Consider the following 25,900-nt stretch of genomic DNA (forward strand, 5'->3'; position numbering starts at 1 on the left):
AAGTTAATGAATTTGTATTACAGTCTATGGGAGAGCTACTATGATGGCTGAACAGTTCCTGAAGTAAATTCAATATGTCTGCTGCTTTATTTACTGTTGTACTGTCCAGTCTGAACTGTAATCTCTCTCTATGACCACTAACTTGTAAATAGCTTTCTGCCTCTGAGTGTGTGTGTGTGTGTGTGTGTGTGTGTGTGTGTGTGTGTGTGGCTGTGTTTCGAAACATAACAGGGATCAAAGAGTCTCTTAATGAGCCATGGCAAACAGCTGTGTGACATTTTGGCTGCTGCTTTTATTTGAAAGGAAGAGTAACTCCTGTCAGAACCATGAGTGGACAATGATTGCCACAAGACCTTTGTGCACACATTATGTGGCTTTGCTGTATCTAATGCCAAAAATGTGGACACAGGAGCAAGTTACAAAAAAGGGTCAGTTCTGCTTTTCTCTTGAAATCAGCTCCTGAATTTGTATTGCAGTCAATGGGAGAGATGGAGGGTGCTCCCATCACTTCGAAGCCCACTATTCAAATTCTGTAAGTCTCTGTGTTTAGGTAGAAACTTTCTATGAAACAGCACAAAAACATCTGTCTACTACAGAGGAAGCCGTGGGGAAGACTGAAAGAGTAGACTTCTCCTAAAGAATTACAGACCAACTATTACATTTAACTTTATTTCCAAAAACAAAAGAACTTTACTTCAAAGTGTTTAAGACAAAGGTTCAATTTTGATAATAATAGTTTTACTTTCTGTGAGGAAGAAATAGAAACTACAGATTGTATATTTTTCTTCTGTCTTTATAGTAACACATTCTGGTCTGATATGTGTAAATTTTATCAGAAATGATATTACATTGGGAACCATTATAGAGGATAAGAAAGCTGAATATTTATTAAAAAAATTATTCATGTTAGAGAAATTCTTTATCCATAATTGTAGATGTATTAAGACACAACCTTTATTAATGTTTTTTATGAAAGAACTAGCTCTATACTGCAAATCACTAAATTGTATGGAAAAAAAGCAGCAATAAACAACTAAATATAATTGATTCCTTTTAGATATTACCCCTTAGATATGTTATTTATTTTGTTTACTTTTGTTATACGTTTTTTTTTCTTCCTTATTCTGCGATCCGTTTTCTTAAGAACGTTACACTGATGTTAAACTTGTCATATTGTTGTACACTTTCTACTTAAATAAAAAAAAACCAAAACAAATTGCGACGCTGTAACCACAGGAAGGTGTTGGTATGGCAACGACAGACGGTACTTTTCTGTGATGATGAAACTACATGAAGCACTTTGAAAATGTCACTACAGGAACTACGTGATGCTCTGATTACATGACGTGCCTTTGCTGTGAGAGCTGCTTGTACTGTGACGCTGTATTCCTGCTCTTGCACTGATGGAATGGAATATTTTTATATATTTATCCTATGGTGCTTTTACTTCAATAAAAGTTGTTTTTTTCTTTAAATGGCCCCTGAAACATGTGATCGGCCACTACTCAGAGTCATAGAAAACTGACTTCCAGTCAGTTTAACAGAATAATACCGGAAGTAGGTTGAAGTTATTCCACCTTCAAAATGAAGCCGTAAACCCGTGACAAAGTGAAGCACTGTGGCTTCCTCAATACTGTCATTTAATGTTCTTTAATGTTCTTTAATGGACGCGAATTCAACATGTTTTACTGTGGTCTTCGTCAGTATGCCAACTAGTCTGCCACCAAGCAGACCTTAGTTTTGGAAATTATCACCGGAAATGAGCAGCTCCATGTTGTTGAGCTTGACGTCGCGGGCTGAATCTCAGCATGGACCCAGTATCCTCCCCACCGACGTCCGACTGCTAAACGGGTCGTACTTTAGAGAAACGGGACCCTGGTTCATCGTCGTGTAGCTGTGAGAACGGGTGAGATGCCGAAGGATTCCCTGCTAAGATCTCCATTGTAAAAGAGAAGAGGAGGGATAGAGCTGACTTGTTACAAGGTAAGAAGACGATCCTGGCGCAGAGCTGGGGCAAACTCCTACTGATGGTAACTGTGTTTCTGTTCAGGAAGTTTGTACAACCACACAAGTACAGACTCGCAGCTCGTCTTCACTTACTGCTATTTTGTGGTTTGTGCCGCTTCGTGCAGCTGCGTGTTGCAACGCTGCAGCTTCAGACAGTCCAGTTCAGACGAAGCTATTTTTACTGTTGTGTAAGGTCGATGCTGCACATGATGAGTCCCGGAGAGTTCTGGCTCTGTTTCAGGGTTCTGTCTCTGTCTGCTCCAGAAAGTCCACAGGAAGTTAGTGTGTGTCTGTAGTTGTTCAGCTATGATTTTAGTGACATCAGCTAACAAACATGGCTGTGTACCGCCCCGTGGTGTCACTGTCACGGGTTTGATATGTGCGAGGTGTTTGTTATTTTGTCCACCTCAATGACAGTAGTCAGGGCAGACTCACGTTGTAACAGCAGCGTGGAAAACATCTTCTAAACAGGTTCAACACAACCTGAACAGCTGAATGTTCATGACAACACATGAGTTCTCTGAGCTGGTTAAAGTCTGCACTGACTGTACGTGCTGCTGTCTCATACTTCACAGTGTGACATGAACTGCAGCAGAATGTACTGTGGCAAGAAAAAGTAAGTGAACCCTTTAGTATCACCTGCCTGTATAAATGAACCTGAAGCATTCACAGTGTAGCTGGAAACAGTTTGTAAAACCTCAGCAACAGATTTGATACCAAACCTTCAATGGTGATGTCAAATTCAATACCATGACAAAAAGTGGAAAATAACTACCATGAATATGTTGACGACATTTTCTTAATTTAAAGTTATAGTTACCCTAAACAACAGATCTGATGGCTGTCTTTATGTCTCATACTGACCTGTGGACATCTGTAACTTTTGGCATGGACTGGGTACAAACATATTGTTTCTCATCACCTTCCTACCTAAGGCTAGGGCTGGGCAAACAATAGCAAAATTATTTTCCGCGATAGAAACATTAAGTGTTCGATTTTAATCATGCACATTTTATCATATTTTGAATGTTTGTACCTCAGAGTTTTTAAATGTTCTGCTGTTTGGCAAGTGTTTGTCATGTTCTTACTAAATAGAACAGTTTAAAACCACAATTGACTTTCTTCAACTTTCACTCAGGAGCAAAAACCAACCTTTAAACTTGAAAGAAATAACGATGTGGCATTTATCGACAATATCAATATCAACTGATATGGACATTTTTAATGTGATAACAGTTTTGGCCGTATTGCCCAGCCCTACCTAATGTTAATGATACCAACTGGAGTCAGAAGTTATCAGAGCTGGAGTCAGTTGGTGAAACCAGATTGGAGGTGTGGGTTAGAGACACTGACTTTTTAAACAACACTCAGACATTTAGAGAAACATCAGCTGATGTGAACCAGGCCTCACAACAAAGAGACTGAGGATGAAGAGTTGATGAAGCTGAAAGGGTCACAGAGTTAAGAGTTAAGTGGACGTCCAACTAAGATGATTCTAAGAGCTCAACGCAGATGATCAGTAAATAAGAAGCTCAGAGTAACAAAACTTAAAAGACTCATAAGAGCTGGTTCACATCTCTGTTCATGATTCGACCACACACATCTTGGAACATGGAGTCCTATTGCCATGGACACTACTTAAGACTGATGTCTGACATGTTTCATGGTTTGAGGAGAATGAGGCTGAAGTATTTGGGGAAAACATGCAGCTCAGTGTGAACATGAAAACATCATCTCACAGGTGAAGCAGGGTCTGGGTCTTTGCTGCCTCTGGACCTGGACAGCTCCGCATAATGGGGGGGGGGGGGGGGGGGGGGGGGGGGGGGGGGGGGGGGGGTGGAGTTTCCAACAGCACTGTGAAGGTTTGGGCTTTTTTTTTAATGGCTTTATTCGATAGTACAGTAGAGAGACAGGAAATGGGGAGGCAGAGAGAGGGGGAATGACATGCAGCAAGGGCCGTCCGATGCGGGACTCGAACCGGGGCCGACTGCAGCGAGGACACCTACACATGGGGCGCCTGCTTAGACCATTACGCCATACGACGCCCCATCACTGTGAAGGTTTAATGACTATGTTCAATAAAGACAAAATAATTATAACTTTGTGTGATATCAGCTCAGAGACACTGAGTCTGTCTACTGTGTTTCAGATGAAGATCAGATCAGATTTAATGATCAGTTAATACAGAAGATCAGACTGAATCTGAGACATAGATCTATAGTAATTAGATAGATACCAGGTGTGCCTGTGATGTTTGTCGTGGCTGGTGTTGGTTAGCTCATGATGGTTGGATGGTGTTGATTGGCTCATGCTGTTTTGGATGGTGTTGATTGGGTCATGGTTTGGTGGTGTTAGTTGGCTCATGATATGTTGGGTGGCTCATGATGGTTGGATGGTGTTTGATTGGCTCATGATGTGTTTGTTGGCTCATGATGGTTGGATGGTGTCAATTGGCTCATGATGTGTTGGATGATGTTAGTTGACAAATGATGGTTGGATGGTGTCGATTGGCTAATCATGTGTTGGATTGTGTTAGAGTTAGCATTACCCTTACCTTATTCAGTGTAAACTCTTAGGCAGCAGCAGGTGATTTTATGAAAGTATTTATCAGCTACAAGGAAAAAAGATATTAAAAAGCTCTGTTTACTAATGAACAGGTACACAGCGCATATACAGACACACACACACACACACACACATGGCAGAGGCTGCACCAGACACAGAACCAGGTGAAGTAAATATAACTGGAGATGACTAGAGTTCTCAACAACTATCACTGAACTTTATTGTAAGTGTAATAAAATGTAAAAGGCCTATATGAACTTTATCGAATCACCTGTTCAACAAGCAACAAACAGAGAGGAGATATTTTTTCATCTATTTCCTCCGCCTCCCAGTCATTTACACAATAACATAGTGCTGGTTAAGTTAATAACGAACTGTTAGGAAACGCTACAATGAAAGCTGTCTGTACCTGATTATCTTACTTCACCATGAATCTTAAAACATGGCAGATTGTTGTAAACTGAGCAACTGGCTGAGACAAACCAGAGAACAATCAATTCAAATCCTATTCTGAATTTATTATTTTAAAAAAAGAACCAATAATAATCTGAGATAGATCAATAAGTGTATGGATAAGATAAAGATAAAATCAGCTGGTTAATGTCTGACTGATCCCAGCTCAAATCCCTTCATTATAAGTCTTGTTTAACCAGTATTATTTTGTGATTATTGTTTTTTATGGCTCACAGTGAGATCAGTCACAAACGGGAAGGATTACTTCGTGTGTTTATAAAGTGTTGTCTCTTCATTAGTAGACAGAGCTTTTTAATATCTTTTGTCCTTGTAGCTGATAATTACTGAACTCGTCTGATGCTGCCTTGGAGTTTACACTGAACGAGTGTTTGGTAAGATCAGTAAGCCCAGATTCTGGGTTAGACATTTGCTCAGACTGTCATTTAGATTTTCTGGAGACAAATTGATTGTTTAGATTCATTGACTATTCAATAAAATAGTTGATTGATTAATCATTGGAAAAATAGTCATTAGTGGAAGCCCTAATTGGCTCATCGTCTGTTGGATGCTGTTGATTGGCTCTCATGATGGTTAGAGTTAGGCTTACTATTGGACAGGAAGTAGAACAGCGTATATACAGTACTGTGCAAAAGTTTTAGACAGCTGTGAAAAAATGCTCTAAACTAAGTATGCTGTCAAAAATGGAAGTGTTAATAGTTTATTTTCATCAATTAATAAAATACAGTGAATGAACAGAAGAGAAATCTAAATCAAATCAATATTTGGTGTGACCACCCTTTGCCTTCAAAACAGCATCAGTTTTTCTAGGTACACTTGCACACAGTTTTTGAAGGAACTCGGCTGGTAGGTTGTTCCAAACATCTTAGAGAACTAACCACAGATCTTTTGTGGATGTAGGCTTCCTCACATCACCATCAATCCTGACCAAATCTCCAACTCCATTTGCAGAAATGCAGCCCCAAACTTGCAAGGAACCTCCACCATGCCTCACTTTTGCCTGCACACACAATCATTATTGTACCGCTCTCCAGCCCTTCGCAGAACAAACTGCCTTCTGCTACAGCAAAATATTTCAAATTTTTACTCATCAGTCCAGAGCACCTGTTGCCATTTTTCTGCACCCCAGTTTCTATGTTTTCGTGCATAGTTGAGTCGCTTGGCCTTGTTTCCATGTCGGAGGTATGGCTTTTTGGCTGCAACTCTTCCATGAAGACCACTTCTGGCCAGACTTCCCCGGACAGTAGGTGGGTGTACCTGGGTCCCACTGGTTTCTGCCAGTTCTGAGCTGATGGCACTGTTGAACATCTTCCGATTTCAAAGGGAAATAAGCTAGATGTGTTTCCTTGGCGGAAAACTACGATCCTCAACGTTGCCCCTTTCTTTGTTCTTCTTCAAATGTGCTTGAACAGCACATCTTGAAACCCCAGTCTGCTTTGAAATCTTTGTCTGGGAGAGACCTCGCTGATGCAGTATAACTACCTTGTGTCTTGTTGCTGTGCTCAGTCCTGCCATGGTGTATGACCTGTGACATGAAACTGTCTTCCACAACCTCACCTTGGTAGCAGAGTTTGGCTGTTCCTCACCCAGTTTTAAGCCTCCTACACAGCTGTTTCTGTTTCAGTTAATGACTGCGTTTCAACCTACATGTGACATTGATGATCATTAGCACCTGTTTGGTATAATTGGTTGATCATACACCTGACTACAATCCTACAAAATCCCTGACTTTGTGCAAGCGTACCTATAAGAATTGATGCTGGTTTGAAGGCAAAGGGTAGTAACACCAAATATTGATTTGATTTAGATTTTTCTTTTGTTCGCTCACTTTCCATTTTGTAAATTGATAAAAAAAAATAAACAATTATTATTTATATTTTTGAAAGCATTCTTAGTTTACAGCATTTTTTCACACCTGCCTAAAATTTTTGCACAGTACTGTATATACATATAAACTGATGGCTCCACAGTCCTGTTAGGGTCCAGAGAGTCCTGATGGAACCTTAAACCAGGTTCCCCACAGTCAGCAGTGATACATGTAGCTTTAATTTTTGAGCACAGGAAGGAAGACCAGAACCTGTGTGAGAAAACCTGATGTCAGTCCCAGCAGCAGGACTGTGACTGTGTTCTTGGCTTGTACATGGTTCAGTCTTCACTCTGCTGACACACACAGTTTCTCACAGACTGGATTCTTTGACCGTTTCAGATCAAGTGTGGAAATCTGGGAATGTGAGACGGAGGCAGACCCACAGTCTGTAGAGGGAGAGAGCTGCGGTGAGGACAGAAGACATTTCCTGTTCACAGTTCTCTGACTAATAACAGAGAGGATGTTTCTGCTCCGTCTTGGAGAAGGGATAAAACACTGAGGATATGTTGGGTCTCAAACACTCCTGTATTTATAGCTCTGTGTTATCACATCTCTCAGGCTCTTGAAAAGGCAAAAATACACCCCTCTGCCGCTCACTGTGTGTGTGCCACTGCTGTGTGAGCAGTAAGCTGTGGTATGTAGGGGCTAACCAGCATTGGATGTTTTACTGTTGAGTCATGCTCCCTTCTCACTCTGCTGCCGTGTCCTCAGCTCTGTGTAGTTCCTTCTTACTTAAACGGTGATGCACTGCAGGGTTTTTTTGTTTAGTGTGTCTGCCTACATGTTCATCCTCAGTAAAACTGACTTACATGGTGACAGAAAGTCAATTTTGTATGAACAGTGATGACTGTAGTTGTTAATGTTGTGAGCACCCAGCTCACAGTATGAGCTGTCACTACATAAATCAAATGCTCACATTAGCCCTAAACAAGCTAACATTAAAGTCTGTGTGTGTGGAGCGTTGCTACAGCAGATGTCAGCTGTCACAGTTCACAGACCATAACATTTCAGGACATGAACACTTTGACAACTTGTTGATATAAAGTGAAATTCATCAGCCTGAACTCTGTGTACAGATCTGATGTCTGTCTGTCTCTGAGCTGTTTCCTCCCATGGCACCGTTCTCATACTGACACCTGGTTATCTACAACTTGTCCCTGATAATCCGCACCAGAGACTAAGGATCTCCATACACCTGAGTTTTTGTTATTTCCAGAAGTCATGATGGACCTGCCGCTGCACCTGCACTTCCTGCTGTCATTCCACATGTTGTTGTTATGGTTTACTGTGCCACCCTCTTCTTTTTCTCCCAGTTTGATGTCTGACTAGAACAATTGTAGAGTTATTGTTCTGCTCATGTTAGTCCTGGAAGAATCACATTGCCAGTACCTTCAACATTTCCAGTACTTACAGGACCTACAGTTCTGTAGAAAGTCAAGTACCATCACACTTTAAGAATTTTAACATCAACTTGGTAATGAAGTATTGGTTCTCTTGACAGACCTAACTGGTGTTTCGGGGTATATATACCTGTTTTTGCTCTGCACAGCCTGGATAAAACAACACTGTCTCTATCCCACTATATTTAATACAATCCAGTCTGTCATTCAGTGTTTCTGAAAAAGAAGCTCTAACCCACACCTCCAACCTGGTTTCATTGATGATTGATAACTTCAATTAGCTTTTGTTAATGCCATTACCTTAGGGATTCACATTTTTTTTCTAAAGTAATTTTTTGCCTTTATGCTGATGCAATGCAATGAGAGAGAGACAGGAGAGTCAGATGGAGCTCTCAGCACAGAGATGGCAACTTGTTGTGGTTATAAAAAGAAATAAATTGTTCAATACAGTTGACAGCAGCTGTTGTTGTTACACAACAAGAACGTGATGAAGTTAAATAAGATGTCTCTGCTCCTTATCCTGTTGGTGCTGTAATACAGCACAGCCCTAATTTTCTACAGTGTCAATTCATGCAATATTGATTAATAACATGATTGCAATTAGAATTGATTATTGTTGATCAGTAAAGGTGTTCTTCAAATGATGTGCTGGCAACAAGTGTCAAGAAGGCCGCATAGCTTATTGTTTTTTGCAATATATTTGTATATATTAGTATTTTTTTTGTCGATTTAAAAAAAAAAAAAAAAAAAAAAAAAAAAAAGTATTCTATGCCGATGTTTCATCTAACGATGGAGGAAATAATGTACACAAAGGTAGAACTCCTACAATGTACCAGACATGGACTTAAACATCCCATACCGACTGACCTGAAGAAGCTGCACTGTGGATACAGACCTGGGGCTAAGCTAAAGGCTAGGAGATGGAGATATAAGCCTTTTCTAGCATCGATCCTCATGGGAAATGTCAACTCCCTGGCTAACAAGTATGATGAACAGGAGGCACTTGTAAAGAACCAGCGAGCATATCTAGAGTGTAGTCTCGTGTTTCATGGAGACCTGGTTAAACGACAACACTCCCGACCGTGTGGATTTACCCGGTTTCACTGCAGTATGAGCGGACGCCAGAGCAAGTGGAAAGTATAAATGTAGAGGACTGGTTCTGCTTGTGAACAATAGATGGTACAATCCCACTCATATCACAGTGAAGGAGAATATCTGCTGTTGGGATAATGAACTGTTGGCAGTTGGTCTTAGACCGTACTATGTACTGAGGGAGTTCTCTCACATCGTCGCCATTGTTGTTTACATTCAACCACGAGCAGAGCCTGCTGTCGTGTGTGACGTCATTCACGTGACAAGTGTTGCAAGAGTACAGACCCAGCACCATGATGCATTCATTGCAATATCGGGGGATTTTAGCCACCTCACCTGACTGGCTTCACTCAGTATGTTGACTGTCCCACAAGGGAAAATAAGACACTTGATCTGTTGTATGCAAATGTCAAGGAGGCCTACACTGCTTCAGCTCTACCACCATTTGGCAAATCAGATTATAATCTGGTTTTCTTCTAATGGTTGAATGTACCACAGACTACATTAACCTCCGTATGGACACTGTAATACCAGCAAGGACTGTACACTGTACACTCCAAACAACAAACCTGGGATCACCAGTAACATCAAGACCCTCCTCAACCAGAAAAAGGCCTTCAGGGATGGAGACAGGGAGAAGCTCAGGTTTGTGCAATGTGACCTGAAGAGGAGATTAAAACAGGGGAAAAAGGACTACAAAAAGGAAGTAGAGAGAAAGGTGCAGCACAACACCACCAGAGAAGTGGGGAAGGGAATGAAGACCATCACTGGCTATAAAGAGAAGAACAGTCAGACAAGAACAGTCAGGCAACATCAGGTGATGTGGACAACGCCAATGAGTTCAACCTCCATTGCAGTGGATTATGCTATCCTTTACATGCCAGGCCCATTTTTACTTGGATGAGCCAGGTGGTGACATGAGGATTATGTTCTTCTCATTTTTTTAATTGTATATAACACCATCCAACCCCATTCTTAAAGACAAACTGAAAGGGATGGGGGCGGATCCCTGCTACACATCCTAGATTATGGTTTACCTGACAAGACGACCACAGCACGTCAGGCTGGGTAACTGTGTCTCAGGGACATAGATGAGCAGCCGCTACACCCCCCCACCCCCAACCGTCAGGTGCGCCAAGCCTCTGCTACAAAGACTTCTTCCAGGAAAAAAGTTCATTCCATCCATCTGCAGCTTCTGGAACCTGCCCCCCTCCTTCCACACTCACATCCGTGTCAGGGCATTGCTCCCACCGCCGTTTGTCTGTCCCAGTGCTCCCTCTCCTCCTCCCATGTGGATGCTCCTCAGGTTGCCAAGTTGGTCTCTAGGGCCCACCGCGTCGGTCAAGGCATGTCTACCTGCTCTGTGCCCCTTCATGGTGGACGACATCAACTCCTCCTTGGAATCTGGTTTGGTACCCTCCAGCTTCAAAGTTCCCTCAGTCACTCCCATCCTCAAAGAAGCCAAGTCTTGACCCCAATGAACTCAACAACTACAGACCAATCTCCAACCTTCCCTTCCTCAGTAAGATTCTGGAAGTTTAGAAGTGGCCGCCCAACTCCATTAACACATGTCCAACCATGAGCTCTATGAACCCTTTCAGTCCAGCTTCAGAGCACACCACAGCACAGCTCTCATCAAAATCACTAACGACCTTCTTCATCCTCCTGGACCTCTCAGCAGCCTTTGATACAGTCTCCCACACCATCCACATCACCTGCCTATCCTGACTCTGTAGCAGAGACCCTCATCCACGCCTTTGTCACCACCCATCTGGATTACTGCAATGGAGTCCTGTTTGGGGTCCCAGCAGTTCGGGGTTCATTCATTTGTTTTATTTATTTATTTATTTTGTGTTTCTTTCTATGTTAAGTGGCCTTGGGTACCTTGAAAGGCCCTATACAAATCCAAGTAGTTATTATTATTATTATTATCATTATTAACTGTTTTTGTTATTATCAACAATGAGCTAATAGACAGCAATCCGCGGCTCTGGATCAGCATGCGGCTCTTCAGCCCTTCTGCAGTGGCTCCCTGTAGCTTTGAAAAAAATGTAATAATATGAAAATAAATAACGGCTATTTTTTAATTTATTAGAATTTTTTCTTTTAATGAGAACACCTCATATTTTGGAGATCGAGGTGATACTGATAATATTTCGTCTACTAACATATGCTTCACATCTTACAACGTCTCCATAGCAACATTTACAGCCTACCGCCTCTTCCTGCCGCCGATAGTTGGCTAATCTGGAGTTTCCGACCCCCGGTAAGCTAACCATGTTGTTTTTTTTATCCTATTCATAAGAGTTTGGTGGTTTTTTTGGGGGGGTTTTTTTTTTTTTTTTTGTTATAACAGTAAAAACAGCAATAAAATGTCATCAGTTTTTTGTAGTTCTACAATTTCATATATGGAATAAACTATATTTCTTTTATATATAGTATAACTATATATAAAACTTTAAAACTGACTTCAGATGATATTTATTTGTGGGAGAGGGGCCAAAAATGGCTCTTTTAATAGTAAAGGTTGCAGGCCCCTGCCCTAGGGGATAAATAAAGTATCTATCTGTCTATCTATCTGATCAGGAGCAGTATTCCTCTGTTTGTGGTGTAACTAGTTAGAGTAGGGATGGAATGATTCATGAAAAAAATCCATCCCAATCGGTTCGCTTGTCTCGTATCGGGTCATATGTGTATTGTTCGGATCAGGGCTTGCTCAAAAAAGCCTTGTGCCAGTAACCCAGTGAAGTTTTGTTCATGTTAGTGGCAACATGTCCAGTACGGAGACATCACCACAGTGTAGGAAAAGAACATCTTCCCTATTGAAAGCATTGGGGTGGTTTCATAGCGAAAGATGTGCAGCCTTATGCCGTGGTGGAGGATGCGGGATTTCGGCATATGATTAAAGTACTCGAGCCACGGTTAAATATCCCTTCCCGCTGACACTTCAGCAACACGGTAATTCCTGAACTTAATGAAGAGACACAGCGAGGAATTGTCAAAGAGTTGTCCGACATAGCCTACGTGGCTCTTACTACTGATCAATGGACCTCCAGGGCCAGTAACGTTTCCTAACTGTGACTGCTCATTACATTATTTTGGATTGGGAGATGAAAAGGTCTGTTTTGCTCCCTTTTGCTGTACCAAAATCTCCCCTAGCTTTAACCTAAGACTGTCACGTCACGACAGTTTACCTCATTCTTTCAGTTTTTGCATGACTACATGACATGTCTGACAAACATGTCTCACTGATTTTTTTGAAACTGTAAATTGTGGATTATCAGGCTATATATCTTATGCTGATGTATGCTATATCTGGAAGGTTAAAAATTAGAGAAAAAACAACAACGCATACCAAACTGAACTGAAAGCTGTGTTCCCAAAACCATGATACAAACCAAACCGTGGATTTGTGAACCATTCCACCCCATAGTTATTTATTTAGTTTGAACCCACTGAGGTCTGAGTCATCTTTTCCTGTTGTTGGTTCTCTTGTCATCTGTCTAATAATCCTTGTATAACCTAAGGTCTATACTGCACAGTTAACTTAAATACATCCGCTTCTTACAAGTAGGCTGCTGTGATGTCACGTCAATGTATAAATAGTTACATGACCATGTATGTTTGATTTTTGAAAGTTTCTCTCCGAACACATAAAAAAAGATTTATAGTTTTACATCTGTAAGCACAAACATCGATAAATCAGGAACACAACCTCTGATTGGTTGACACACTCAACCCAAAGCATCATGGGATTGCTTGTAGACGGCTAACCGGGCTAAGCACAACAATAACTCTTTTCGACATAGATTTTAGCTGTGCGCAGAGTAATAGTCTAATCGGTTTGTATAGAGACCAGAGTATTGGCTGATGGATCAGAGCATCCTCATCACTTTACTATTAATTTACAGTTAGACTGTTGTCAGAAAGCTGGACAGTTTCAGAAACCCCTTCCCTCCACTCATCTCCAACGCAGGATACAGGGTCTGTGTCCAACCAATTCTGCTTTTTTCTGAAACTGATCACCTTCATTGGTCAGGTGTGTGCAGGTGAGGGAGGAGCCAGGTAATATAGTTCAATGTCAGCTCTCTGTTTTCATTTGATCCATAACTGTTTCAGTATGAAGTCTTCCTGAAGAGACTCTCTGGAACAGTGTGTGTTTCAGATGAATACAGCTCTTCACTTCACCTCCCAGGGTGGATGTAAACACGTTTGATTTCCCATGTGGTTATCTAATGAACTAGTTCTGAGATTTCATAAACCAGTGGCAAAACCAGCACTGCTTGAAGGGTTGGAACGATAATGAAGTGAAGTGATATCTATCCTCAGATCTGATCTCAGAACAGCCATTGACTTCCAGCTGTTGTATCTATCATTTGTCATTTTCGTGGGTGTGACTGCGAGACCACAAGATTTGCTTGTTGATGATAACCCAGGATCTTTGACAAGTGACTAGCAATAGCTAACTCCTTCAGCCAGGAAGAAGAGCAGAAAGGTGAAGAACTCCAGGCAGGGAACAGTAGAACAGATCCTGAGTTTAAGAGAGAGTTGATACTGATACTGTCAAGTAAAGATTTGAATTAATTGGTTCTTCTCTGCTGGTCTGTCTGAGAGACAGAGAGAGAGAGGAAAAATGAAATGAAGATGAACACGTCATGAACTGATCCACAGTGCAGGAAAAGTGGAATGATAATTATTAGATGGTAAAAAGTTGATCTCAACTCTCTGCTCATGTTTCATTCAGTCTGACAACTGCTTCAGCTCCATGACGTTAGCAGAGTGCGTAAGTCAGTAACTCAAAGCTCTGTTTCACCGGTCTGTCTCTATGTAAGTGTTTAAGGTTTTCTTAAGAGTTGAAAGAGTTGGCTCCGTCTGCAGTCATCTTTAATCTTATACAGGGCCCAAAAGGAGGGCTGCCGGGAAATGTGTCAGATTTTACAGGGATGCTTATTACATCCCTGTGTGTATGCGTGTGTGTGTGTGTGTGTGCAGCAGTTTTTGTCTGGCTCATCAGTGTAATAGCTGTTAACAGTTTACAAACACCTTCCTCTGTCATAGGTAAACACACACCTCATTCTCTGTCAGATGTAATCACACATCTCATTCTCTGTCATAGGTAAACACATGCCTCATTCTCTGTAAGAGGAAAACACATGCCTCATTCTCTGTAAGAGGAAAACACACATCTCACTCTGTCAGAGGTTAACACACACCTCACTCTCTGTCAGAGGTAAACACACCTTATTGTTTGTTAGAGGTAAACACACACCTTGCTCTGTCAGACGTAAAAACATGCACCTCATTCTCTGTCAGAGGTAAACACGCACCTCATTCTCTGTCAGAGGTAAACACACACCTCAGTCTCTCAGTGGTAAATCCACATCTCATTCTGTCAGTTAAACATACCTCATCCTGACAGAATACACACCTCGTTCTCTGTCAGAGTTAAACATACACCTCATTCTCTGTTAGAGGTAAACACACATCTCACTCTGTCAGAAGAAAACACACATCTCACTCTGTCAGAGGTAAACACACACCTCACTCTGTCAGAGGAAAACACACATCTCACTCTGTCAGAGGAAAACACACATCTCACTCTGTCAGAGGAAAACACACAGCTCACTCTTTGTCAGAGGAAAACACACCTTGCTCTGATAAAGGGACAAACATCTTCTCTGACCAGGGAGGGATTCAGGTTAGGGTTGTGATGACACAATGACATTAAAGATCCACAGGTTCCAGAGGGGAGAAGCCCAGTGTCAGTAGGGGTTTTCAAAAATATCGATAATCGGATACTAATAGATAACTAGAAAATTCCAGGGAAATTTTGAGTGCCACGGGGGCTACTGCCGGGATGAGTACATGATTTATTTCCAGTGTTCAAAAGTCACCCTGATCATATTCTGGTTTTCAGAAATGTCTTGATATAAAAGACTCTGATATAAAACAATGTCACATCCCTCCATCATGTATTATGTGGGAAATATCTCATATTCTCTGTTGTTTTTTTAATAAAACAAGAGGCAATATGTCTTCAAACTGGCATTTAAAGGGTTAAAATCCTGAAAACTAATAAACATTTGGTAGGTTTGAGCAGAACTGAAGTGGTTTAAGAGATTTATGCAAAAAAAAAGCAGAAAAAAATATTGATATATGATGATTTTATAGCATTTTCTTTGTGTGTCCTTTTTTGGACACGAGGAACCCCAGAGGGTACAAAATGTGTTACCAGTGTATAATAGACCTGTAACAATAACTGACATTAGATTTTAAAAATATGTCAAAAAAGACACTTTCTTGCAGAAATCCATACCTTCACCTGTAACACAGCCAAAATGATCAGCAAATCAAAAAAGAAAAGTGAAGAAAATGTCCAAAAAAGGACAGAGGGACCCCTGAGGGTTAATAAATCCCATGAACTGCTATTTAAATTACCACTATTATGTTTTTTTCTGTGCTAAATTTAACATTACTGGGGAGGAGAGCGACGCTGCAAATTTTGGCGCGTAACTCGTCCCGCAGCTTTGAGAAAACCCTGGTAATATATACATCAAAACGTGTGCCTTGATCCCGAAAGAGGTGCAATGACTTTTGGTGTTAAAATTCCAATTTTTCCCAAAGTTATTCCCAAAATACTGGGAATAAATAATGCATTAGGAATGCATTGGAATTTTCTTTAAAAACCCACAAAATTTCACCTTTTTTCTACAAAATTTCACCTTTTTTCTTAGTCACCCAGCTCTCTCATACCTGCATGTAGAAATGTGATTCAAACTATAAAACGGAGGAAAACTTCTTCTCTCTCCAAAACACAACATGTAAACTTTTCAAACTGTGAGCACTCAAAGGAGGAGTGGAAATCACTTTTTCTTCAAAGTTAGAGTGACAGCGTCAGTTGGCTAGAGTGCGTGAAGCAGTAAAAAATAAACTTTATTTTTAACTCGAGCTCCTGACCTGTGTGCGTGCGCCTAGCAACCAGATAACCAACTCTCCAAGCTCCGCTAGCTTTACATTAGCCGCATGTTAGGTCTTAAATTACATTTAGTTAGGTCTTAAATATGTAAGTCCATTTACTGCTTCCTTCGTTGCTTTTTTTTTTGTTTCGTTAAAAGAGTGAATGAAGTTGTGACGGTCTCCGCTGAGACAGAGGAGAGGAGAAGCTACTAGCCCTCTCTCGCTGTCACTTCTAGTCGCGTTGCTCTCCTCCCCAGTAATGTTAAATTTAGCACAGAAAAAAACATAATAGTGGTAATTTAAATAGCGGTTCATGGGATTTATTAACCCTCAGGGGTCCCTCTGTCCTTTTTTGGACATTTTCTTCACTTTTCTTTTTTGATTTGCTGATCATTTTGGCTGTTACAGCTGAAGGTATGGATTTCTGCAAGAAAGTGTCTTTTTTGACATATTTTCAAAATCTAATGTCAGTTACTGTTACAGGTCTATTATACACTGGTAACACATTTTGTACCCTCTGGGGTTCCTCGCGTCCAAAAAAGGATACACAAAGAAAATGCTATAAAATCATCATATATCAATATTTTTTTCTGCTTTTTTTTTTTTTTGCATACATCTCTTAAACCACTTCAGTTCTGCTCAAACCTACCAAATGTTTATTAGTTTTCAGGATTTTAACCCTTTAAATGCCAGTTTGAAGACATGTTGCCTCTTGTTTTATTAAAAAAAAAGGACAGAATATGAGATATTTCCCACATAATACATGATGGAGGGATGTGACATTGTTTTATATCAGAGTCTTTTATATCAAGACATTTCTGAAAACCAGAATATGATCAGGGTGACTTTTGAACACTGGAAATAAATCATGTACTCATCCCGGCAGTAGCCCCTGTGGCACTCAAAATTTCCCTGGAATTTTGTAGTAAGAATTAGTATTGGATTAGATACTCATTTGCAACAGTATCGATATCAACACTGTCTTCCCCTCCTCCATTTGACACTTGGGCTGTGTATTGGCAACAATCTGGCAATACCATACATATCATGAAAGGGTGTGAAGATACGATATATTGGGATACTACAAGTAAGGTGCTATATTGAATTTTTTTTTTTATTTGATATTTTTGGGAAAGCTCATATTATAAAGAACATGCAGTGTTATATGCATAAACAAATAGTTTATTTTTATGCATTCAGACTCAGAACAGTTGGAAACTTATTTTTGCTTTAGCTGTTGGCAAGCTACAGTGCTGCATCTCTGTTGGCAAGCTACAGTGCTGCATCTGAAAAAGGTTGTAACACCTCTGATCCTAGTAGTCGCACCACCATTGGCAATTTGATTGCCGAGATTCAGACTGTGTGCAAAGCACTGTACGTGGGTCATGTCTCCAAGTCTAGCCACGACACAGGGTTGTCCCCTAGCACCGGCTGGCGGCCAAACGGCTGGACATTAAAGCATTTCCAGCCGGCTGATCTTTCCCTCCTGACGTCCTGTGTCTGTCGGAGAAACACAGATCTCTGATGTGAAACTTGCGTGTTTTTACTGTTTTAATCAGGTCAGTTTGTTTTTGAGAGGAGATATCTGCAGATCAGCATCTAGTCTGCAGTATATCTCTGTCCCTGCTCCATGTTTGTCAGCGCTGTACATACACACACACGCGCACATGGGGCGTCACGGCAGAGCAGTGATGTGAAACAAATAACCCGAAGATTACCCGAGTTGATGTTAACTATGCTCATAGTTATTGTAAGTAAGTGCTATAAAACCTTTGCAAATAAAAAGCCAAAACTTTATCAATATACCTGTCCAACCTGCATAAATGTTAAATTGTAGAATGAGACATTTTAATTTCCCCTGTCTGCGCCCGAAGCCTGTACACTCGCAAGATCTCTTGCTAATGAGAGGAGTGGAAGGAGGGGAAGAGTCAAATGGCTTAAATACAACACAAGCCTACCGTCACAAAACCAGTCACCATGTAAACTATTGATAAAATATCAATAAAGCGCTTCAAAATATGGACATAGTATCACGTCTTGAAATATTTTAGTGTATCGATATTTTCTTACACCCCTAGATGATACAACTTTATACAGCACCACTGCAGACAGGCAGGCACACAGCCCCTCCCCTCACTAGCAGCTGAACACATGAACGCTAGTTGATGGTGTCACCAGCATAAAGCTAAATTAATATGACAAGTGCTGCAGCTGAAAGGCCTTTGCAACCTGTTTTGGTTTAAATTGAAAAAAGCGAAAGTGCCGATTGGAATTATTTTGCATTATTATTTTACCTGCCCGGCGGCACACATTAACGTTAGCTGTTTAACTATGTTGGGTCTGAGCTCTACCTCATGAGCTGGACACCAAATATGTTAGATTTCGGTTGTTTATCAATTTATTGGCTATCATAAATTAAGAAAATATTAATATTAAAAATATGAATATTAAATAATAACTTTAAAATGAATTAAAGTTCACGGGGCACCAGCCTAAACTAATAGGCAAAATAGCCAATATGGTTTTAGTCTCAATTTATTACCATTAATCTGGAACTCTGATTAACTATTAGCTTACTAACTATAACCAAATTACCAAATCAACAGTAAGTTACAGTTGAAGGATTGGAATTCTACCGAGTAGAGGTTGGCAATATTCACGCTTGTGCAACATTAAACACACCAGTAGTTACTTAAAGACATTTATTTACAGTGGAGCAGAGTAAAACACAATGTCTAATCTAGTATATACAGGTGTGTGTGTGTGTGTGTGTGTGTGTGTGTGTGTGTGTGTGTGTGGGGGGGGGGGGCAGACAAAGGCAAGATGGCTGACTCAAAGTGGTCACTGTGACCACATGACCTGAACAAAGAAGACTACACAAGATGGCGGTAAACAAAGAAACTACTCAACAAAATGGCCGCTGAGACCACCTGGTGTATGTGAGAGGGAAGGTGTGAGTTTCTTTGTTAGACTAGCTCATGTAATCTAAAGGTACCAGGTTAGAGGGAGGAGGTTAGCTTCATGCAGGTTCTAGAACTGAGACGTACTGCTATGTGTGTGAACATACGAGTACTCGATTAACTGTATGACTGACTACGACCTAAGCAAACATTACAACAACAAGACATCAATCAACAAGTACATTAACAAAGTTAAGACTTCTGCTGCTTAGCTATGCTGTGCTATGCTGTGCTGGGAGAGGTTAGGCCCAGTCAGTTAAAATACCCAGTCCTTAGAACAAGCAAAGAGGTCCTTTCCAGTGTTTTGTAAAGTCCAGTGATTTGTGAGGCTTCCTGGTGGAGTAAAGTCCTGTCTGGCTGTGTTGCTTGCTGTTATCTCCTTTGTTCTCCTCACAGAGTTAGCTGTTCCATGCTAACTCTGCTACGACTCCTGTTGCTTGGAAAATCAGCTGGCCTTGTGTCGTAGCTGCTGATTCTGAAGAGGATTTAGCTGATAGCCACATTAGCCGTCTGTTAAGTTATCATTAAGCTAGCGGCTATGGCTAATAATAAAACGACCAATGTCAAGGTGGGAGCTAGGCAACTTTATCAGTCCTGCCCCTCTGTAACATTATTAGACAGTGTTAATTTAACATAACACAATTATTTGTGTCTGAAAAGTGTTATATTTCTTCTAAGGTCCCAGATTGAAGCTGAGAAAAGTCGACCAGCAACTAGACAGAAACAGCAGCAGCCTACCCTACCAACTCTATTTGATCAGCAACGAAAATATGGTGCCAAGTCACCACAAGCACAGAAAATAAACAGGGCTGAATACATTTTTCGTATGTTTGTATGTACGTATATATATATATATACACACACACACACACACACACACACACACACACACACACACACACCTTACAGTAAGTTTACTGTTTTTTTTTCTTTTTGCACTACTTCAGACAACCTAAAAAATAGTGTTGTCATTGATGTTTGTATTGTTATGATCTTTATTTAAAGGATTAGGGTTAGGATATTTTTTTTCTCCCTGTGGTATCGAAAATGGTATTGAATATTTTCCTGGGTATCGGTATCGAGTTTGAAATTTTAGTATCGGGACAACCCGAGCTGTCAGAGCACCAACATTTCATGTAAAGATCTAAATGTGTGGACATTGTTATGGTACACAGTGAGGCAGCACCACTCACAATCAGTCTTCATCAGGTAACCACTATGTTAGCACCTCAGGAGTCACCTGACCACGGCTTTGACTGTTGCCATAACAACCAATAGTCTTCGTCAAGGTTTTAATTTTACTTTACGTTGTCATTTATGGACAACATCAACATGAATAGATTAAATCATTATGTATTGTCAGAGTGTAGCATGGATGTCCTAAAGTTACTGTCACCCTGGTTCCTTCCACTAAAATCCAATGGGAGCTTTCCATTGTCCTTTAGATTATTGCAGAAAATAAACAACAGTTTATGATACTTACTATTTACTGTATTTACTGATGTGTTTTATGTTGTAGAATATGTCTCAAGCTTGTCTTAACCACAGACCTTATGTCAGTTATCTAACCAGAGGTGCTGACATCCTAACTAATGTCTAGGTGTTAGGACTTGTTCCTGCAGGAGTCTACGTCCTCCAGTGAAGCTCTGCCCAGCCATTCAGGAGTAATGTGGGGAAGCTTTTTGGATGTAACACCACTTACAAGAAAACGGTTGAAGCTACAGCTGCCATATGTTATCGTAACCATGTCAAAGACACTAGAGTTGCTGTGAATGAACAGACCCATGTGGCGTTTAGGGCTCGGCTGTGTGTGATTTTATTTGGACCGATAATGTGTTATTATCTTTGTTGCAGTTTGTCGGTCTGCTCATGTGGTTTTTGTCCAACACCTCAGTGAAGTACAGTCACACTGGACTGGAACTGATCACACTGGTAATTACAGCACAAGGCTCATTTACTAACTGATTATCATCACAGCAGAAATGTGGATGGGTCACAGGTGAACTAATAGAACGGCTCTGTTCTGCTGTTGTTTAATGCAGTAATTAGCAGTGTGATCAGTTCCAGCCCAGTGTGACTGTACTTCACTGAGGTGGTGGAAAAAAACCACGTGGTGCAGTGAGGGACAGAGACAGACAGAGAGAGATTATGTCTCCTTTGTCTGATAGCTAACTCAGTCTGACAGCTGTGAAATCAGAGGCTGCCGCTTGCTCTCTCTGCTCCACACTCTCTTTATATTCCTGCTGCACTGGTCAACATCACTGTGTAATTTACGTCCACACAACAATAAAGTTTAAGTTCAATTTACTGTAAAAATTGGTAAATAAGACACACTTTTAATACTCTTTTTTTCACTTAAAAATTGGAGTGTAATATAAACCTGTGCGTCCTATACACCAGTAAAATTCAGAGAAAAGTTGGATCTTGATATGGCTTTATTTATTTATTTATTTATTTATAGGTCTATGGGTTGGATCCAATGTAGACCCAGCATATAAAGCCACTAGAGCTTGCACGCGTCGCCACAGGCTAATTTCACTGGCTGCACTAGCTAGTGTGATAGATTTGTGAAGAGAAAGGGAATGTCACTTTTGTCAGAAGAATTCCTATGAACTTGGATAGATAGGGAGCATGGATGAGGTTCCCATGTGCTTTGATATGCCGCCTGATCGCGCTGTTAATGAAACAGGAGAGAAAATGGTACAAACTAAAAACGCCAGGACATGAGAAATCTCATTTCACCATAGTCCTGTCATGTTGTGCAGATAGCACAAAACTGCAGCCACTGGTCATCTTCCAAAGGGAAACATTCCTCAAAGAGTGCATACCAGCCGGTGTCTCCATACTAGTGCATGAAAAGGGCTGGATGGAGGAGAGGGCCATGATCAACTGGATTAAAACAGTATGGGGCAGAGGGCCAGGTGCACTTTTAAAGAAAAAGGCAACGCTGGTGATGGATGCATTCAGTAGTCATTTACACATCTCTGTGCATGAACAGCTGAAAGCTTTGAAAACAGACGTGGCCCTCATTCCTGGAATTTTGCAGCCTCTGGACGTTGGAGTGAACAAGCTTTTTAAAAACCAGGTTAGGCAGAAGGTGGTGGACTGGCTTTCAGGTGATCACTCTTTTAAATCAAAGACAGTTGGGAAGATATTCCCACGGAGCTTGTTCTGCGAGCAGTCCTGACGACCTCCATTTCAAGTTGACTGGATGGAAGAGAGGATGATGCTCTGTTTAACTCTGGGACTAGGACTGCTACAGAGTGCGAGGACAGTGTGCTTGGTGAGCCCTATAGCGACTTGGACGCAATCTTTGCACCCAGTGACAGCTCTGATAAAGAGCTTTGGGGAATCGAGAAATCAAACAGCCACACATCATTAAATATGCAAAGTTGCCTTCTTCTTTTAAGACGTTTAATTGAGACTCTTAGCCCAGGCTTAACTATTATGAGTTAATATATTTGGGGTTCATTTAAGCAAAACATATTGTATGGTCTACCATTAAGCCTACACACTGTTTCAGATGTAATATGTGTGTTTTGATTGTGTTTAAAAAAAGAAAATTGAAATTGCTTTGGAATAACTTGTATAAACTTGTTTGTAAACGAATAGCTACTGGTACATTTAAACCAACCAATCGTTAATAAAAAAACGTTTTTGCCAACGCGAGACCCCCAAAAAATAGCCTGCGTCTTATAACGAATGGTTCTTATTTGCCGTTTTTTTACAGTACATTTGATCACATCTGGGACACATCCTGGAAAATAACAGCTAAGAAAAGGTAATTTAAAAATAGGAAATAAACTAATTATTTTTAATCTGTGAACTGAATCTATGTGAACTGAGTCTCTGTGAACTGAATCTATAAAGTCAGTCTGTGTGAACCGTGTGAACAGATTTGTGGTTGCATGTGTGAACAGAATGGTGATATAGAATGTTATGTAGAATGGTGAATTAGAATGTGTGTAAATTGGTGATATTGTCAGGCCTGGACTATAAAGAGGACTCAGATGACAGTGACAATTAGGCTGACTTTATTTAAATATTCCAACCCTGGGAGAGAGTGACAAATAAAACCAGCTATGAAAATTATGCTATCTAGACAAGACTAAAACTATCAGGGAAAAAATCTAGTAAACAAAAACCACTCCAAATGGAGGGACAAAACTGCTGAAACAAAAAGGAATATACCAACAGAAAATCACTCCACAAGGAGGCTACAAAAACGGCTATAAACTTGACAAACAGAAAACTCTATACTATGAAAATACAAACAAAAAATCACTTGCATGGAGGTAAAGAATAAATACGAAAAGGCAGAGACAAGGCAAGGCAAGAACTGTGAATCAGAAGAACTGTGTGGCTGGGGTGCACGACTGGAACGAGACACTCTGGCACAAGACAAAGGGAAACGCAGACTATAAGACACATGAGGGCAATGGGAAACAGGTGGACACAATCAGGAATCAGGGAAGACACTCCGACAAGTGACACATGAGGAAGGGCAAGTGACCTGAAACGAGAGGAGAGTTACTTTTCAAAATAAAACAGGAAATGACAAGACATGGGGACAGGACAAAACCCCAACTTGACCTCACCGCGTGACAGATATAGAATGTGATATTGAATGGTATATAGATAGATAGATAGATAGATTATTTATCCCCAAGGGGAAATCCATGTGTTCATTAGCTCATTGTTGATAATAATAATAATAACAGTTGATAATAAATAAACAATAATAATTAGATTAGTCCACTTCCTTCGGCTGAGGTGTTGTACAGCCTGATGGGAGTGGGAACAAATGATCTCCTCAACCTCTCTGTTCTGCAGCTGAGATGAGATGTTTGCTGCAGCTGTAGCTGCTTCTCTGTCCTGCCAGAATGTTGTGGAGAGGATGGTTGGTATTGTCCAAGATGGCCTCCATCTTACATTGCATGCGTCTCTCCACAACAGTCCTGAGTGAGTCCAGACTCCTGCCAAGCACAGACCCAGCCTTTTTTACCAGCTTGTCCTGTCTCTTTGTGTTCATGTCAGACATGCTGCTGCCCCAGAAGACTGCAGCATAAAAGAGTACACTGGCCACCACTGACTGATAAAACGTGCACTATTTCACCTCCTGAGGAAAAAGAGCCAGCTCTGCCCCTTCTGGTAGATGGCATCTGTGTTCAGGGACCAGACCAGTGCACACCTAGGTATTTATAAGTGTGCACTACCTCAATGTCCTTCCCTTGAATGTTGACTGGCTGAAGGGTGGGCCTAGACCTCCAAAAGTCCATGACCATCTCCTTGGTCTTGGAGGTGTTCAGAAGGAAGCAGTTCTTGTCGCTCCATTCGCTGAAGGCCATCGTCAGATCCCTGTACTCCTGTTCCTGCCCATTCCTGATATACACCACAATAGCTGTGTCATCTGAGTATTTCTGGATGTGGCAGGACTCAGAGTTGTATTTAAAGTCTGCCTTACACAGGGTGAAAAGGAATAGAGCCAGAACAGTCCCCTGTGGAGCCCCAGTGCTGCTCATCACTGTCCCTGAGACACAGTTACCCAGCCTACTGTGGTCGTCTTGTCAGGTAATCCACAATCCAGGACATAAAGCAGGGATCCACCCCCATCCCTTCCAGCTTGTCTTTAAGAATGAGGGGTTGGGTGGTGTTAAAATGCACTTGAGAAATCAAAGAACATAATCCTCATGTAACTACCTGGCTCATCCAAGTAAGAATGGGCCCGGTGGAGCATGTAAAGGATGGCATCATCCACTCCAATATGTTCTTTGTAAGCGAACTGTAGAGGGTCTAGTGCATGTTCAACCTGTGGCCTCAGAAGGTGGAGAAGCAGCTGCTCCAGGGTCTTCACGATGTGTGATGTGAGGGCCACCGGTCTGTCCTCATTTATCTCAGCTGGTCGTCCTATTTTAGGTACCGGAACAAGACATGATGTTTTCCACAGGACCGGGACCCTCCCTGTTTGATGGGTTAAGTTAAAGATCCTCTGGAGAGGCTCAGCCAGCTGGGCTGCACAGTCCTTTAACAGCCTCGAACACACACCATCTGGGCCTGTTGCCTTTCCAGGACGTAGCGTCTTGAGTTCCACCATCACCTCCTCCACTGTAAAGGACAGGAGACTTGACCCCAGTATAGAGGGAGTTGCAGCTGCAGGGTCAGGTTGTGAAGCAGTGGGAGAGAGAACAGGTGAGGCTGTGTCAAACCTGTAGAACAGGTTGAACTCGTCCACATCACCTGATGTTTCCTGGCTGTTTTTCTCTTTATAGCCAGTGATGGTCCTCATCCCCTTCCACTCCTCTCTGGTGTTGTTGTGCTGAACTTCCTCTCTACTTTCTTTTTGTAGTCCTCCTTCGCCTGCTTTAATCTCCTCTTCAGGTCATGTTGCTCACACCTGAGCTATTCCCTCTCCATCCCTGAGAGCCTCCTTTTTCTGGTTGAGGAGGGTCTTGATGTTACTGGTGATCCAGGGTTTGTTGTTTGGAAAGCAGTGTACAGTTCTTGCTGGTATTACAGTGTACATAAAGAAGTTAATGTCGTCCATGGTACATTCAACCATTCTAGAAGAATGTTATGTAGAA

General features: G+C 41.2%; 1 long non-coding RNA gene across 1 annotated transcript in view; it reads left to right on the plus strand.

Annotated features, from left to right (window-relative positions):
- Window positions 1–515: 515 nt before the first annotated feature.
- LOC130175859 (uncharacterized) overlaps window positions 516–25,900 on the plus strand; it is a 36,225-nt gene continuing 10,840 nt past the window's right edge. The window contains exon 1 of the long non-coding RNA XR_008828789.1: window positions 516–1,983. This is a non-coding gene — a long non-coding RNA (uncharacterized LOC130175859). The remainder of the gene's footprint in view (window positions 1,984–25,900) is intronic.

Source organism: Seriola aureovittata, chromosome 10 (assembly GCF_021018895.1).
Source record: "Seriola aureovittata isolate HTS-2021-v1 ecotype China chromosome 10, ASM2101889v1, whole genome shotgun sequence".
Classification (NCBI taxonomy): Eukaryota; Metazoa; Chordata; class Actinopteri; order Carangiformes; family Carangidae; genus Seriola; species Seriola aureovittata.